General features: G+C 42.8%; 1 pseudogene; it reads right to left on the reverse strand.

Moving 5' to 3' along the window:
* Positions 1-2,029: 2,029 nt before the first annotated feature.
* On the reverse strand, positions 2,030-3,250 carry LOC109572646 (alpha- and gamma-adaptin-binding protein p34 pseudogene; annotated as a pseudogene).
* Positions 3,251-17,070: the final 13,820 nt, after the last annotated feature.

Below are 17,070 nucleotides of genomic sequence, written 5' to 3' on the forward strand. Positions count from 1 at the left end.
CTGCTCAGATGATATTAACAGCACTATAATACTTGAGTGATTATATTACTGAATATATAGTATATTGTGATTATTGAGTATAATACTATAATACTTGAGTGATTGTATTACTCAAGTAGCATAGAAGGTTACTAATACTACAATGGAACATTACCATGACAAAGGACATCTTGGGTGACTTGATGGTAGAATGGCGCTCTCCCCGCCCCGCTGCCTGTGCGCGCCCCACCCCCCCCACCCTCCCCACCCACCCACCCCATCCTAGAATCGTCCTTGATAAACAGATTGGGCCTAAACAATGAGACATAAACAGATTGGGCCTAAACAATGAGACATTTGGAAACCGCTGCAAACACCGAGGAACTTGGGACTTGAACTGGACATTTCACAGGGACCAATCACAGGGACCAATTGTAGTCATAGAAACTATTTCTTTCGATATAATCAATCATATTTTATATAAGCCTATGCTCCACTTCCTTTTGTTGTAGCTATAGGAAATTTACAATTCAATAAGACTTTACATTCTGTAACTTGCATAAATTATAAATTATATACTTGTCTTAACTTTTCTATTTCCTTGAGAAATGACTCCCTTTTGATTCTTTGATCTCGACATAATCTGTGGTTACCAATAAATCTCCAGCAGCCCTGGGAAGAAGGTCCCATGGCTGGACTTGCTTCCTGGTTACTTACTAAATTGCTCCCATGATCTAAACGATTCATTGGATGGCTGATTTTTGGCATTTTGAGATTAATAGCTATTTGTACCAATGCTGCTGTCACTGGTATTGCTTTACAAACCTCAATTCAAATACATAATTTTATTCAAAATTGGACTAAAGATGCCCATGCTATATGGGCCACTCAGGCTTAGAAAGATGAGGATATTCAAGAGAAAATACAAGAACTAAAACATCATCAAATGGGTTGGAGATCAATTAACAGATGTACAAAAACAGGTGATACTAAAATGAGATTGGAATTCTACTCAGTTTTGTGTTACTCCTGTTCATTTCAATAATAATGCCTACAACTGGGAACAAATCAAATTTCATTTGCAAAATATACATGATAATGCCTCTCTGAATGTACAATTATTACAAAAAGAAATTTGAAACCTTTTCTAAAAGTCTGTTCTCTTCCACTAATTTGAAAACTTTAGTTAAACAACTAGCTGATCATTTATCTGGGCTAGACCCACGCAGACGGTTTCAGAGTGGGTATACTCTGATACTCACAGTATATTCAGTATACTCAGTATATTCAGTATATACACAGTATATATATACACAGTATATTCAGATACTCACAGAATCGGGTCTGGAACTGTAATTTTAGTGATTGTCTTGACAATTATATTTGTCATCTACCGTTGCCTTCATGCAAAGATTATTAAAATGAAACAAACTCTAATGGTCAGAACTCTTTTTACAAATATTATAAATAAATAAGGGGGAATTGTCAGGGAGTGTTTAATGGGAGGATTCCTATTGCTGTTTCTCACAAGTCCTTTGTTTCTTTTTAAGCGGAACAGCAGGCTCCTCCCAGGAACTGAGGTTATTGTGTGAGACTTGGGTCTCCTTTAGTAAACATTCTCTTTAAGACAAAACTGCTTAGTCTCGCCCCCCTTTTTGAGATATGGATTGTCTCCTGATCTTGTGACCATTACTGTCCCTTGTTCCCGTGGTAACGGTTACTGTACATTTGGTTTTGTGATTTTTATCACTGTCGAAAGAAATTTCTTGTTCTACAGCCTATATATATTCACAGAAAAATCATTAAAGCATCTTTGCTCCATCAGAGCTTGGGTCCCCATGTCTTTCTTTCTTTCTCTCTCTCTCTCTCCCCCTCGGGCTCTCTCTATCACTTTCTGATCGTCAACTCCAGACCGCCAGGTCCTGGTCCCTTAAAGGACCCCAACATTGAGGGAGAAGAGATTTCTGCTTTACCCTCTACTAAAAACTAAAATTAACGGGACCCTATAAACAAGTCAGGCAGCCAACATGATGCTGGTAAGTTCGGCAAAAGATGACTGGGTTGAGGAGAGAAGAATCTCAGGGAGAGAGTGCTCGGGTCTTAGTTAGGCAAGCCCAAGCATGAATAGTTTAGTGCTCTTCCTCAGATGAAATGCCTTCAATTTCATCTCTGTCTCCCCCAGTTGCCATCCAGAAGGCTTTGGCCACCTTTTCTGCATGCATCTTTCTTTGCTCATGAGGAAGCATCGCAGCCTTGTCTTTCATTTCTTTTAACTTTGAAAACAGTCTTTCAAAATTCTCCAAATCTCCACCACCTGTAGTAAAACTGGCAAGTTCTCGAATATCCAGGTCTAACATGGGATCCACAGTGCTATCGACCTGCCTGTCTACTGTGTTAGAGGCAGCCCCTCCATGATCCAAGAGGGATTTGGTCCTCTCTGCTGCTGGAACACAGGGCTGCTTTGAGTGGCAGGTCTCTGTTGATCCAATGCTATGGTTTGCGCCAGTCAATGAGGTGAGACAGTTAAGGCCTTGGTTCCTCTCATTCTTCATCACTACATTGGACCAGACATTGGCATTCAAGGCTTGAACAATTTGATTTACTCCTGTAGATTCTGGGAGGTCATCATCTTCCTCAGGCAACTCTTCTGGACTAAGTTCTACCAATTCAAAGCCATGTTTGATACACCACTCAAGCTTTCTGTCAGTTTACACCGTTTTCAGACACTCTATCACAAACCAAGATCATCACCTCAGGTAACCGTGACTCTGCCAGAGGAAGCCAGGATGAAACACTATCAAGACCAGATTTTTGTGTGCTGTCAAAGTAAACCACAAATGCTTGGACAGACTCTGCAATCTCTGCGGTGATGAGAAATTTGTTTGGCACCACACACAGATTGATATCTGCTGAGTAGTATTTATTATCGATGGTCTAGGGATAAAACCTCACAGCATCGTTGGCAGTCACTTCCACAACAGTATCTTCTGTTCCAAGAATATGTTGCACCAGCCGGTCTGAGGAGAAGGTGGAGGAGCAGCTAGTAACGAGCACGCAGGGGATGCCCGTAGCCATCACTGTGCTGAACCGGTTCCTTCCCAGAGCCACTCTGATTTTTTTTTTTTTTTTTTTGATTGGGCAATTTCTGTTGTTTTATCTTCAGAGTCACTTATGTTTTCCTCTGTCATATTCATCCTCCTCTTGAGTCTTTCCAGTGAGTCTTTAAATATCAGTTATTATCATTCTCAGTTTTATCATTTCCATTGTTTTATATTTTCTATATCTTTGGTGAAATTTTCTATTTTTTCATTAGTCTCAAGAGTATTTGTAATTGCTTGATGAAGCATTTTTATGATGGCTACTTAACATCTTCATCAGATAATTCCAACATCTAATTCAACTCAGTGTGGGCATCTGTTGATTGTCTTCTCATTCAAGGTGTGACCTTCCTGGTTTTTGTTATGATGTGTGATTATTTTACTATATCCTGAACATTTTGGATATTATGATTAAAAAAACCAACAACTCTGGATCTTATTTAACTCTTCCATTTTATTAGGCAGTTGCCATATCTAGGTTTAGCATGCAGGTCCTGGCCTAGTTTTGTGTGCTGTGGTTCCAGGGACAATTTAATTTTCAGAAGACTTGTAGTGTTATTCTGGTCTTTTTACTTTCCCTAGTTATGGTTGCACTTGCATCCAATTTGTTTTGGTACCACTGGTAGAAATTGAAAGAATTTCCTAGTGTCTGCATGATGCTGCTAGATTATGGGTAGGAGACACTGGCATGAAGGGGTGGAGAGCACTTTCTTCCTGGACTGCCCAGTGCCAGCAGGGCTCCTGCTCGATCACTGCTGATAACTAGCCCATGGGAGAGAAAAGCACCTACTTGAGTGCCTTCTGATGCTGGATGAAGGCTAGAGAGCCAGTGGGTGTGGGCCACCTCCTGTCATTGGGTCAGTTGAGAAATGCTGGTTCACTGTGTTATTCCTCAAGTCCTAAGGTCCCAAGTCACTTAGGCTTCTACTTTATACCTTTCACAGACTTCTTACAAATATCTGTTGTATTATTTCTAGAGTTTTTTTGGCCATATCAGAGAGAGGTAGGGAGAAATGAACGTCTGCCAACTTGTCTGGAACCAGAAGTCACCATTTATTATTCTAATAATTTACTGGTAGGGTTTTAAAAAATTTCTTATGTACCCAATCCTATTGCTTATGAATGTGCTCAGTTGCCTCAGTCATTTCTGACTCTACAACCCTATGGACTGTAGGCTCCTCTGTCCATGGGATTCTCCAGGCAACAATACTGGAGTGGGTTGCCATGCCCTCCTCCAGGGGATCTCCCTGACCCGGGGATCATCTCCTACATCTCCTGCATTGCAGGCAAATTCTTTACACACTGAGCCAAGTGGGCTTATGAATAATGAGTTTAATTAGTCTCTTTATCATCTTTATATCTTTTCTTTAGCCTATCTAATACATACTAGAATAAAAGGCATGATGAGGGTATTCTAGTCTTGCTCCTGATCAGAAAGCAAAAGCTTTCAACATTTTGCTACTAAATATAAAGCTTGCATAGTATTTCTGTGAGTACACATTATTCTATTAAACAATTTCCTTCTATTTTTTAGTTTTTTTACACATAAATGAATGTTTAATTTTATTAAATGATACTTCTGCATCTGTTTCAGTTATGTTAACATCCAATGTTGATCATTATCTAGATCTAGGGCTGCCAGGTAAAATACAGGACATTCAGTTAAACTTGAACTTCAGATAAACAAAATTAATTTTCAGGATAAATATGTTCAATATAGGGCTTCCGTGGTGGCAGGAGACCCAGGTTCGATCCCTGGGATGGGAAGATCCCTCCGAGAAGAGAATGGCTAACCCTCTCCAGTATTCTTGCCTGGAAAAATCCATAGACAGAGGAGCCTGGAGGGCTAGAGTCCATGGGATCAAAAAGAGTTGGACATGACTGAGCAGCTAACACACATACATGTTCAATATAACTCTACTATAATTTTATAAGTAGTTCCCATGAAATTTATATGCTGAATCTGGCAACCTTCCTAGATTTATTATTTCATTAGGGACTTTGCAAAATGGGGATTGCTAATTTATCATTCTTTCTTCATTTACTAGCTACTGTATACAGAAACATCTGTATACTAATATATACATACACTACTATACAGAGAAACATCCCTCATTAATTCCTTGGTTGCCCTGAGTTGCAGGTAATACAGAAAAAACAACTCAAATGCTTCAGTTTTCAGACTTAGCTCTTTCTGAAGGCAAACATTGGGTGTGTGTGTCTGTGACAGGTTTTAAACATATTTGCTCTTTAAATTTCCACCTTTGACTAGTAGGAGCCTCCTTGATTTATAGTACGACAAGATGTTCCAGGCTCATCACTGTACACTTCCTCACCAAACCCAGAAATCAGTCATTTCTCAAAAAGCTTTGATTCCTACTAGTTTACCGAATTATATTTGGAGACCATAATCTGGGCACTAGACACAGAATTATCTTTTTGTTTAAATTTTTTTTTAATTTCGGAGTTTCGTTCGTGGCAGAGCAGCTCCCTCGCTGCGACCTACCGAAAGTCAGCCCTCCCCACAAGGGTTTGTAGCCGCACTAGCGGCGGCGGGACCCTGGAGCCTGTTTCTACCTCTCCCGACTGGCGCCCCGCTATCCCTACCCAGCGGCGTCCTCGGCCCACCCTCGGTGGCTGCCTTGGTCCGCGCGACAGGACCGAGGCAGGGCTCGCGCGCAGGTCCCCGGACTCGCCCGCGCCCGTGAGTCTAGGGAGGCGTCCGTCTAGCCTAAGCCGGGGCCTCGGGTCCAGCGGCACCACCACACCGGAGGCAGGGCGAGGGGGAGGGGGCGGCCCTCGCGGGACCTCTGGGCCTCAGCGCCTCGCCCCCTCCCCTCCCGGCCGGGGGCCACGCCCAGGCGCTGGGACGCAGAAAGGGGAGAAGCTAGAGCCAGAGCGGAGGGGCGACGAAACGTGAGGCTATAAGGATCCGCGCCGCGGGTCCTCTGCCACCCCTGGCGCGGGGGCACAGGGGGCGGTCGCGGCCCTTTGATCTCGTTGGAAAAAAGAAGAGAGAGAGAAAAGTGTATAAAACATTTGCACGATTCCAAAGCCCAGGTTTTATGATGAGGTATATTTCCAGAGGTCTAACTGCAGTCTCTGTGCCCTCTATCACATTTCTTCTTCTCCCGGCTTCCCGGATGGTCAAGAATCCGCCTGTCAATGCAGGAGACACGGGTTCCATCCCTGATCCGGGAAGATCCCACAGTCCACAGGACAGCTAAGCCCCTGAGCCAGCAACTATTGAGCTTGGAGAACCACAGCTACTGAGCCCTCACACTGCAACTACTCAGGTCTGAGCACCCTCTTACAGCCTGTGCTCTGCAACAAGAGAAGCCACCCCAATGAGAAACCTGCCCTCCGCAACTTGAGAATAGCCCCTGCTAGCCACAACTACAGAAACACCCGCTCAGCAGTGAAGACCCAGTACAGCCAAAAATTAAAAGAAAAAGAACTGCTTGAAAAAAGATTTCTTATTTTCACCTATAAATAACTATATTTATGGGATTTTTATTCGTTTCCATTGTTTCTCTTTGAAAATACACAAACGTATGTATGTGTGTATTTGCATTTCCCTTCTTTCTTACACGAAAGGTAGCATGTTGCACACACGATCCTACACTTTACTATTTTGTGTAACACTTCATCATGGCGATCATACCATAACAACATGTAAAGATCTCCATTCTTTTTTAGAGTTGCATAGTACTCTACTGTGTAAATATACCTTAAGTTTATTCAATCATTCCACTACTGATGGATATTTTGGTTTCAAGTATTTTTCTGTTACAAAAAGTACTACCATAAACACCCTTGTACTTTCATTATTTTGTATTTTTGTCACTGTATCTTTGTGATAGAACCCTAGAAATGAGAGTAAAATGAGAATTTCTGGATCAAAGGGAATATATAAGTTCGTTAGAAGTGAGATTGATATGTAAAAAGCTACATGTGACTTTGCTGGAAACTACCAGATCCTACTCCACATAAGTAAAAGTCATTCAGTCATTTCTGACTCTTTGTGACCCCATGAACTGTAGCCTGTCAGGCTCCTCTGTCCATGGGATCTTCCAGGCAAGAATAGTGGAGTGGGTTGCCATGCCCTCCTCCAGGGGATCTTGCTGACCCAGGGATCGAACCCAAGTCTCCTGCATGTAGGGGGACTCTTTAAGGTTTGTACTATTTTTCACTCCCACCAGCAATATGAAGGTGCCAGTTTCCCCACAACATTACAACAAAGTATGTTGTCAATCAGATAAAGAAATTATATCTCAATGTCATTTTATTTTGCATTTTAAGTATTATAAGAGGTCAAGCATCTGCTCGTTTGTTTAAGGACTTGTGTTTTCTGTGAATTCTGTTCGTCTTTTTACTTTTCTCACTGTATTTTTTGCTATGCAAAAGTTTATCATTATGTAGTCAACTGTATCTTTTCTTTTACTGCTTCTACATTCTGAATCACAGTTAGCAACTTTTGCCCACTTGAAGATTATAAATCAAGTCATTGTTTTCTTTTAGGATTTTCATAGTTTCATCTTTTAAAATTCAGATCTCTGAGTCTTTTAAAATTTATTCTGATGTATGGTGTAAGGAGTAGATTCAATTTGATCTTTTTCCATATGATTATCCACTTACCCCAGTACTTATTAAAAAAATCCTTCTTCCCTCCAGTGGTTTGAGATGCAACCTTTATTATATGCTAAATTTCTATATGCACTTGGGTCTGCTTTCTGAATTTTCTACTATTTTTTGGTATATCCATTCATGTGCTAATTCCTCATTGTTGTAATTACAGAAGTTTTACACTATGTTTAACTCTCTGGTCGTACCTACCTGTCATGGTCCTTTTTCTAAGACCTTTCCTAGCTGTGCTTGTTTACGCTTTCAAATATGTTTTTATAATCAACTTTTCTGATTCTAGATAAAAACCTGATGATAGTTTTGAGGGAGTTCCATTGCATTTATAAGTTAACTTGGAAAGAATTACTATATTATGCGAGACTTCTATTCAAAGAAGTTGGCCTTCCATTCATTCATGTTTACTTTTCTGTCTTTTATGAGTATTTATAATTTTCCTCATATAAGTTTTACAGGTTTCTTGCTAAGTTTCTGCCTGGGTGTTTTATTATCATTACTGTTTGCTCTTGTGTATAGGGTGTGCTCTTTTGTGACCTCTTCTGACTGGATACTGCTGAAGGCTGTTGATTTCTGTGTATTAATTGTGTGTCATGCTACTTCACTAAATTCTCCTGTTCATGATTGCTGTTCACCAGTTCTTTTTATTTATTTATTTTTTACTTTGGCCACACCATGCAGCATGTGGGATCTTAGTTTCCTGACCAAGGATCAAAGCTGTGCCCTCTGCATTGGGAGTGCAGAGTCTTAAACACTTGACGTCCAGGAAAGTCCCTTCACTGATCCTCTTATAATCATATTATCATCAAATAGAGGTAGTTTCCAGTACTCATGCCCCTTAATTAGAGGCATAAAGTTAAAGGAAATGAAGATAGAGGGCAACCTAATAAAAATACTATCCCCCTCTCCTTGTGTCAGGAGACAGGCTTCACCAATTAACCCCATTCTCTAAATCTCTGCTCCTACACATCATTGTATAATCATGTTCAATTTCTTTAAAATACATATGTACATGCACACACACACACACACACACTTTTCTAACAATGCATTCTGCCCTAAATGAAGCCCTCTAACTCTCGTCAAGTTTCTTGAAAGAGCTGTGTACACTCACTGACTCAACTTTCTAAATTCTTCTACATTCTTCAGCCCTTATAGTCTAGTTTTCACCCCATCACTTCGCTGAGTTTACACCAGCCAAGGTCACCAATAACCACTGTAATCAAATCCAGAGGATATCTTTCTGCTCTGGTGTGATCTCTCACAACCTGTTTTTTAAATTTTCTCCCTCTACTCATTTCTCTGACAGCACATACTTATGTGCATGTGTGTGTGCAATGCACACAAGTTTCCATCTAACCCCTTGGGTTGCAACTTTCAAGCTTCTTATCCTCTGCCACCACTCATCTTCAAGCCTCTATCACGTTGCCTCTTCTTACATTCTACACTCTTTCTAAGCCTTCTCAAACCTTTTCCTGGTTTCAGATACCACCATAAGGTGACTCATACCTTGTAATGATTCTAAATGACCTTTTGTTATATTTCTTATTGTAAATAAGATACCATCCAGCAGTTATCAATATTCACTATTTACCACCATGTAATGGCTGAGATGTAAAAACTAAGTCACTGGTGCTAGGCCAATATAAGTACAGTGATAAGGGACATAACACAGTAATTCTTGATAACAGGGGTACAAGTTCAGGAGAAAAATCAATGATTCTACACCAAGAGAGGATTTTGAAAATTGTAAGAATAGCTCTCCTTTGAGTTCCAGATGGTGTGTCTGTCTACTGGATACCTACTGGATATCTCAAAGTCACTGCAAACTTAGTATATCCCAAACCTCACTGTCTCGCTCCACCTACCTAGGTTCTTTGCTTATTCTTAATCTCAGTGAATGATGCCACCATTGGCATCAGTTCTCCAGAAAACCAAGAGTAAAATGCCTGTTTAATTTTTTAAAGTTAATATACAGTATGTGTTGGTGTTAGTAACTCAGTTGTGTCTGACTCTTTGTGACCCCATGGACTGTAGCTTGCCCAGCTCCTCTGTGCATGAAATTTTCCAAGCAAGAATACTGGAGTGGGTTGCCTCAAATTCATCTACTTATTTCCAAGTTCCTGGTGGCTCAGACAGTAAAGAAACTGCCTGCAATGCAGAAGACCCATGTTTGATCCCGGGGTTGGGAAGATTCCCTGGAGAAGGGAACATCTACCCACTCCAGTCTTCTTGCCTGGAGAATTCCATGGACAGAGATCTGGTGGGCTACAGTCCATGCGATTACAAAGAGTTGGACAAGACTGAGTTACTAACACTTTCATTTCTTTCTTCTTCTCAACTGCCATTTTACTAATGGATTCACATAGCCATTGCTCAAAGTCTTTTCCCCTTTGCATCCATATCTGCACTGCAATAAGAGTGATAATCCTAAACAAGTAAAATCTTGTCATCTCCCAGCTTAAAACCCTTCAGTGCTTGTCCCTTACATTTAGGATAGATTTTTAACTCCTTACATAATATTCAAGACTGCAAATTATGCCTCCAGCTCTTCTTTCCTATTTCAGCTCATCAGTCCTGGTCCCCTTATGTCTCCTACACATACTCTCACTTGCCCTGCTTCTTCTTTTAGTCTGGAATGCTCTCCCTCACTAATCTAATTCCTACTTATTCTTCAGGTCTCTTTGGCTCTAACCTCCTGGCTGGGTTAAGTGCCATCCATTTTTATTCTTGTGGGGGCAGGAGGAGAAGGGAACGACAGAGGATGAGATGGCTGGATGGCATCACTGACTCGATAGATGTGAGTCTGAGTGAACTCCGGGAGTTGGTGATGGACAGGGAGGCCTGCCATACTGCGATTCATGGGGTCACGAAGAGTCGGACACGACTGAGCAACTGAACTGAACTGAATTCCTGTAGGAGACCCACAAGTGCTTCCCTTATCTTTTCTCTTAGTAGAGTGCTTTTCAAAGTGTATCTGGAGACCCCTGCATCTCCTCAACCCTTTCAGGGGGTCCCCTGGGTCAAGCTTATTTTCATAGCAAAACTAAGATGTTATTCAGATTTTACATTATGTTAAAATCTGCAAAAACAACGGCAGGTAAAAATCCTGTCTCTTGGGAGTTCCTTGATGGTTGGTGCTTAAGAATCCACCTTGCATGCAGGGGATGTGGGTTTGATCCCTGGTCAGGAAACTAAGATCCCATATGCTGAGGAGCAACTAAACTCTCATGCTGCATCTACTGAGCCTGTGAGCTCCAGAGCTGGCACGTCACAACTAGAGTCCATATGCCACAGTTACTGAAGCCTGGGTGCCAAAACTACAGAGTCTATGTGCCACGACAAAAGATACATATGACTTAATGAAGATCTCATGTACTGCAATTAAGAAAAACTCCTGGCTCTTGTTGCAAATCAAGGCAGCGGCACCCAACATCTTAGAAATTATTGTATTCTACACAAGCACTCACAGCAAAAAACAAACAATAATATCCAATTTTTAAATTACTAATTCCACTAAATCTCTACCCTTGAGTACATGTCATTTTAATATACTGCATGACAAAATGCAAGGTCAATATAAAGCTACATAATGATATATGATGACTGTCTCAAGAAAAAGCATTTGTTTGATTACTTGAGTTATGAACTGTACTGCCAGCTTTTGTCATAGCGTAACTTTTTTTTTTTTTTACATTGAAAGAACAGTTTTAAAACCATAGACTTGATTATCTGACAGATAGTTTCTGAAAAAAACAAAGTGAGACTCCTCTTTAAGGAGAATAACTGACTGAATTTGTGACAGATGATAAAATTTGAACCTTCAAGGAAAAACACGTATCTGCCACCTGTGTCTACCAACTTTCTAAATATTTACAGATTTTCTAATAAGATCAATGTGGATACTCATGACTATGATTTTTTCAATATTATATAATGAGATGTTTCAACATTTTTGAAAATTTGAATAACTCACTAAAGCAATATTTTCCAGTTATCTGGTGCATGATGGTATAAAACAGTGAACAGGTAAAAGATGTACTCAAGGGCTTCCCTGGTGGCTCAGGGGTAAGAAATCTGCCTGCCAATGCAGGAGATGTATGTTTGATCCCTGATCGGGGATCCCACATGCTGCAGGGCAACTGAGCCCCTGCTGCTGCTGCTAAGTGGCTTCACTGGTGTCCAACTCTGCGACCCCATGGATGGTATGTAGCCCATCAGGCTCCTCTGTCCATGGGATTCTCCAAGCAAGAATACTGGAGTGGGTTGTTGTTCCCTTCTCCAGGGGATCTTCCCACCCAGGGATCGAACCCTCCTCTCTTATGTCTCCTGCTGTGGCAGGTGGGTTCTTTACCACTAGCACCACCTGGGAAGCCCACCTAAGCCCTGTGCCAATTAATATTTTATAATATTTTAAATATTTGTATAATTATATTTATAATAGTTATATAATTTATATAATATTTTTAGTAAATCTTTTAAATATACTTCTGTAACTGCTTATACACGTGAAGCCAGATTTTCCTAATATACTTCACCCAAAACAACACTTCACAATACACTGAATGCAGAAACAGATACCAGGATTCAACTGTTTTCAATTAAGCAGGACATAAAAGATACTTGAAAAACTCAAAATAATGTCACTCTTCTCAGCCGATTTTGTGTGTGTGTTTCCTTATGGTTCTCATTAAGATTGGTCAAGCCTACTATAAGTAAGCTCTCACTGATTACAACTAAAAGTTCTAGCCAGAAAACAGAAAGCAACTTCCCGAGAACCCCGGAAAGTAACTGAGAGAAGGCAGGTTGGGGAGGGAAGTCAAAATCTGAAAAATTACTGATATAGTGGTAAGGTTTTGTGGGTTTTTTTACCTTCCTGTATCTTCCTACTTAAACCAATGAAAAATGAAAGTGTTAGTTGCTCAGTTGTATCTGACTCTCTGCGACCCAATGGAATGTAGTCCACCCAGCTCCTCAGTCCATGGAATTCTCCAGGCAAGAATACTGGAGTGGGTAGCCATTCACTTCTCCAGGGAATCTTTCCAACCCTGGGATCGAACCCAGGTCTCTTGAATTGCAGCAGATTCTTTACTGTCTGACCACTAAGGAAGCCCAACTTTAACCAGATGGTGATCCAAATCCCAGATCGGGGCAGCAAACGAAGGCATAAAAATTTTAAGAAACTCTCTTTTCAGTCAGAGGACAGGGAAGGATCATCTATTAGCAGCAAGCGTATGGGGGAGAGGGGAGGAGGTGTTGGGGAAACCAATAGAGTAATTAAATGAAACAACTCAAACTCAAAAGAAGGCAAAAAGGGGAAAAGATAAGAACAAAACACAGGGGGAGCAAACAGAAAACAAATAATAAAGTGATAGATCTAAGTCCAATTTATTAATAATCGCATTGCACATAAATGAATGAAACATACCAAATAAAGGCAGAGATTGTCAGGTTAGATTAAAATTGTATGCTGTCTGGACTTCCTTGGTGGTCCAGTGGTTAGGAATCTGCCTGCCCATGCACAGGACATGGGTTTGATCCCTGGTCCCAGAAGATCCTGCATGCGGAGGGGCAACTAAACTGACGCGACACAAGTACTGAAGCCACGGCCTAGAGCCCACGCTCCACAAGAAAGGAAGCCACCACCGTGAGCAGCCTGTGCACTGGATCTAGAGAGCAGCCCCCGCTCCCTGCAACTAGAAAACGCCCTTGCACGGCAAAGAAGACCCAGTGCAGTCAAAGGTAAATAAATACAACTTAAAAAACAAAATGAAAAGCTATGCTGTCTGATTTTAGGAGTGACTTCAGCATCATGGCAGCTTAAGACACTCCCTTTGTCTCTCCCTTTCAATCTACAACCAGTAAAAGATCCATAACTCAGCAAAGGTGCCTCTTCCCAACACAGCAGGATGCCAGAGAATTCCTCAGAAGTGTGCATCTGAAGGTGAGTGGACTGGAACACACAGAGGAGGCAGAAGAAGGGGGACAGCCGAGGTGGTTCCTGACCTGATCCCTGGAACCTGGCCACGGTGGCCGATCTTGCTGAGAAACCAGTGGCATCAGGGGAGACAGTGCCTGTGACACCAGCCTCCCAGCTGCAGCAATGCTCGCAGCCACAGGGAATCACACAGCAGCAGCAGCAGCAGGGCCTCTGACCCTGTCCATTCAGCTACAAAGGGACCCACAACTCCAGCGCCTGCCCTGTCTGCAGCAGCAGAGCCCACCAACCTGACCACTCTGGTCATGGCAGAGATGCCTGCCACCCTGGATCCCCTCCGTGGCAGAGCCAGGAGACCCCAGACATGGTGGAGGCATGTACCCTCCCAGTGCCCCAGGTGGTGATGCCAGCAATGTTGGCAGCAGCAAGGCACCAAAAAACAGCAACAATGATGGCATAAGGGACACCACAGAGGTAGTGGAGAATTGAAAGTTGTTGTTTCATCGATAAGTCATGTCTGACTCTTTTGCCACCCCATGGAATGTAGCCCGCCCAGCTTCACCCACCAGGCTCCTCCTCTATCCAGGGGATTCTTCAGGCAAGAATACTGGAGTGGGTTGCCATCCTGCCTCCAAGGGATCTTCCTGACCTAGGGATTGAACCTGCCTCTAAGAGTGGAAAGTGCTCATTCTCAAATATTCAATTATACATATTGAATATTTGAGAATGAGCACCCAGAATTGGGGGGTCCCTGGCGGCTCTGACGTAAAGAATCTGCCTGCAATGCAAGAGACTTGGGTTCAATCAAGGGAACAGCTACCCACTCCAGTATTCTTGCCTGGAGAATTTCATGGACAGAGGAGCCTGGTGGGCTACAGTCCATGGGGTCCATGGGGTCCAAAGAGACAGGACTAAGTGATTAATACTTTCACTTTCATAACCAGAGGTAGCTCAGGGAAGAGAACTCCAAAGCTTGTGCTATTGCACCACCTACTGGAAGACACAAGTTGTTGTTCAGTCGCACAGTTGCGTCTGACTCTTTGTGACCCCATGGACTGCAGGAGGCCAGGCCTCCCTGTTAATCACCATTTCCCAAAAATTGCCCAAGTTCATGTCCATTGATTCAGTGATGCCATCCAGCCATTTTATCCTCTGATGCCCTCTTCTCCTTCTGCCCTCAATCTTTCCCAGTGTCAGGGACTTTTCCAATGTATCGGCTGTTTGCATTAGGTGACCAAAATACTGGAGCTTCAGCATCAGTCCTTCCAATGAATATTCAGGGTTGATTTCCCTTAGGATTGACTGGTTTGATTTTCTTGCCGTCCAAGGGACTCTCAGGAGTCTTCTCCAGCACCACAGTTCGAAGGCATCAATTCTTCAACACTCTGCCTTCTTTACGGTCCAGCTGTCACAACCGTATGTGACAACTGGGAAGACCATAGCCTTGACTACACAGACCTTTGTCAGTAGCGTAATGTCTCTGCTTTTCAACACAGTCTAGTTTTGTCATAGCTTTCCTGCTGAGAAGCAATTGTCTTTTGATATCATGGCTGCAGTCGCCATCCACAGTGATTTTAGAGCCCAAGAAGAGGAACTCTGTCACTTCTTCCACCTCCTCCCCTTCTATTTGCCAGGAAGTAATGGGGCTAGATGGCATGATCTTAGTTTTTTTTAATATTTAGCTTTAAGCCAGCTCTTTCACTCTCCTCCTTTACCCCCATCACAAGAAAGGCCTTTTATTGCTAACGTTGAATCCTTACAACCAAGTATAAGGAAAACAAGTTTTACCTAAAGGAGTTGTTCAACTGCTCCAAATGCGTCAACTAAGAACAACGTATCAGCTAAGGAACAACATATCAAGCACCTTGAAGAACCATGGTAACACAGTATTACAAAAAGAAAGTAACAATTCTCCAGAAACCAAACTTAAAGTCACAGAATATTGCTATCTAATTGATAGAGAATTCAAAATACTTGTCATGAAGAAACTCAGTGAGCTGCAAGAAAACTCAGAAAAGCAGTTTGGTAAACTTAGGAATAAAAATAATGAACAGAAAGAATACTTTACCAAGGAAATTGAAACTCAGAATAATAATAATAACCAAACAGAACTGGACCTGAAGGACTCAACAGATGAGATGAAGAACCATTAGAACACATTGGAAACAGGGCAGACCACATGGAAGACAGCTCGAAGACAGAAATCTAGAAATGATACAGGTAGAAGAAGAGAGATAATTAAGATATTTTCTGAGTTCTCCCAAGTATGCTGCTGCTGCTGCTGCTAAGTCATTTCAGTCATGTCCAACTCTGTGTGACCTTATGGACCAGAGCTCACCAGGCTCCTCTGTCCATGGGATTCTCCAGGTAAGAATACTGGAGTGGGTTGTCATTTCCTTCTCCAGGGGATGTTCCTGACCCAGGGATCGAATCCGGGTCTCCTGCATTGCAGGCGGATTCTTTACCAGCCGAGATACCAGGGAAGCCCAAGACTACTGGAGTAGGTTGTCATTTCCTTCTCAAGGGCATCTTTCAACCCCAGGGTTCGAACCCGTGTCTCTTGCATATTCGGCACTGGCAGGCAGATTCTTTACCACTAGTGCCACCTGAAAGCCATGGGTGTGTTCGCTTTGTGCAAATCTGTTGAACGGTACACTAACGATATGTATACGTCTCTGTACTTGAATACAAAGTTTACTTAACAAAACTGTAGCTGGTGTGATAAGCAGCAGTGTTTTCCCGCGGCCGGAAGCACAGGCTTTGTAGACAGAAGATCTGGGCCCCCGCGCTCTAGTTTCTTTCAGAGCGAAAGAGGAACATAATGTCTGTCAAGATTCAATGGGTTGAGCACGTAAAAGTTAAGCAACAGGGCCTGGTATAGGTCTGCAGGTCTCCTGCGTGACCCAGCTCCTGGCACCGCTGCCTCATTTTCTCCATCCGTAATGCATGGGTTCTACTCGATTCGCGGCTACCGGTAATGGCGGGCTTGGAGCTCCTCACCCCGGGTCTGGAGCCGGGTAAAGGGTGTCACCCTTTACGAGTAGCCTTGGTCTTTCTGGCTCCGCGCGGAGGGCAATCCTCGGCTGCAGCCCACGTGGAAACTCCGTTAAAGACCCCCCCGCTTCTGCAGAACCCTGCCCAAGCCTCTAAACAAGAAAGAAGAGCACTTGGCCAGATCTGACAGATCTCTAAGAAATTCCCCAGTTTGAAAACCAATGCGGGCAGCGCCGCCTGCTGTCACGAAAACCAGCGCCGGAAAAAGCCGCGCGAGACTGTGGCCCCGCGCGCTATTGCCGACTCGCACCTCCCCGGGCCCGCCGGCGCGCCCGCGAGGTACAAAGTGCGCAGGAGCAAGTCTTGGGGGCGGAGCTCAGGACGAAGCCGCCCTGCACTTTACCTACCGCGCCCATTCAGCCT

This window comes from Bos indicus, chromosome 18 (genome assembly GCF_029378745.1).
Source record: "Bos indicus isolate NIAB-ARS_2022 breed Sahiwal x Tharparkar chromosome 18, NIAB-ARS_B.indTharparkar_mat_pri_1.0, whole genome shotgun sequence".
NCBI lineage: Eukaryota > Metazoa > Chordata > Mammalia > Artiodactyla > Bovidae > Bos > Bos indicus.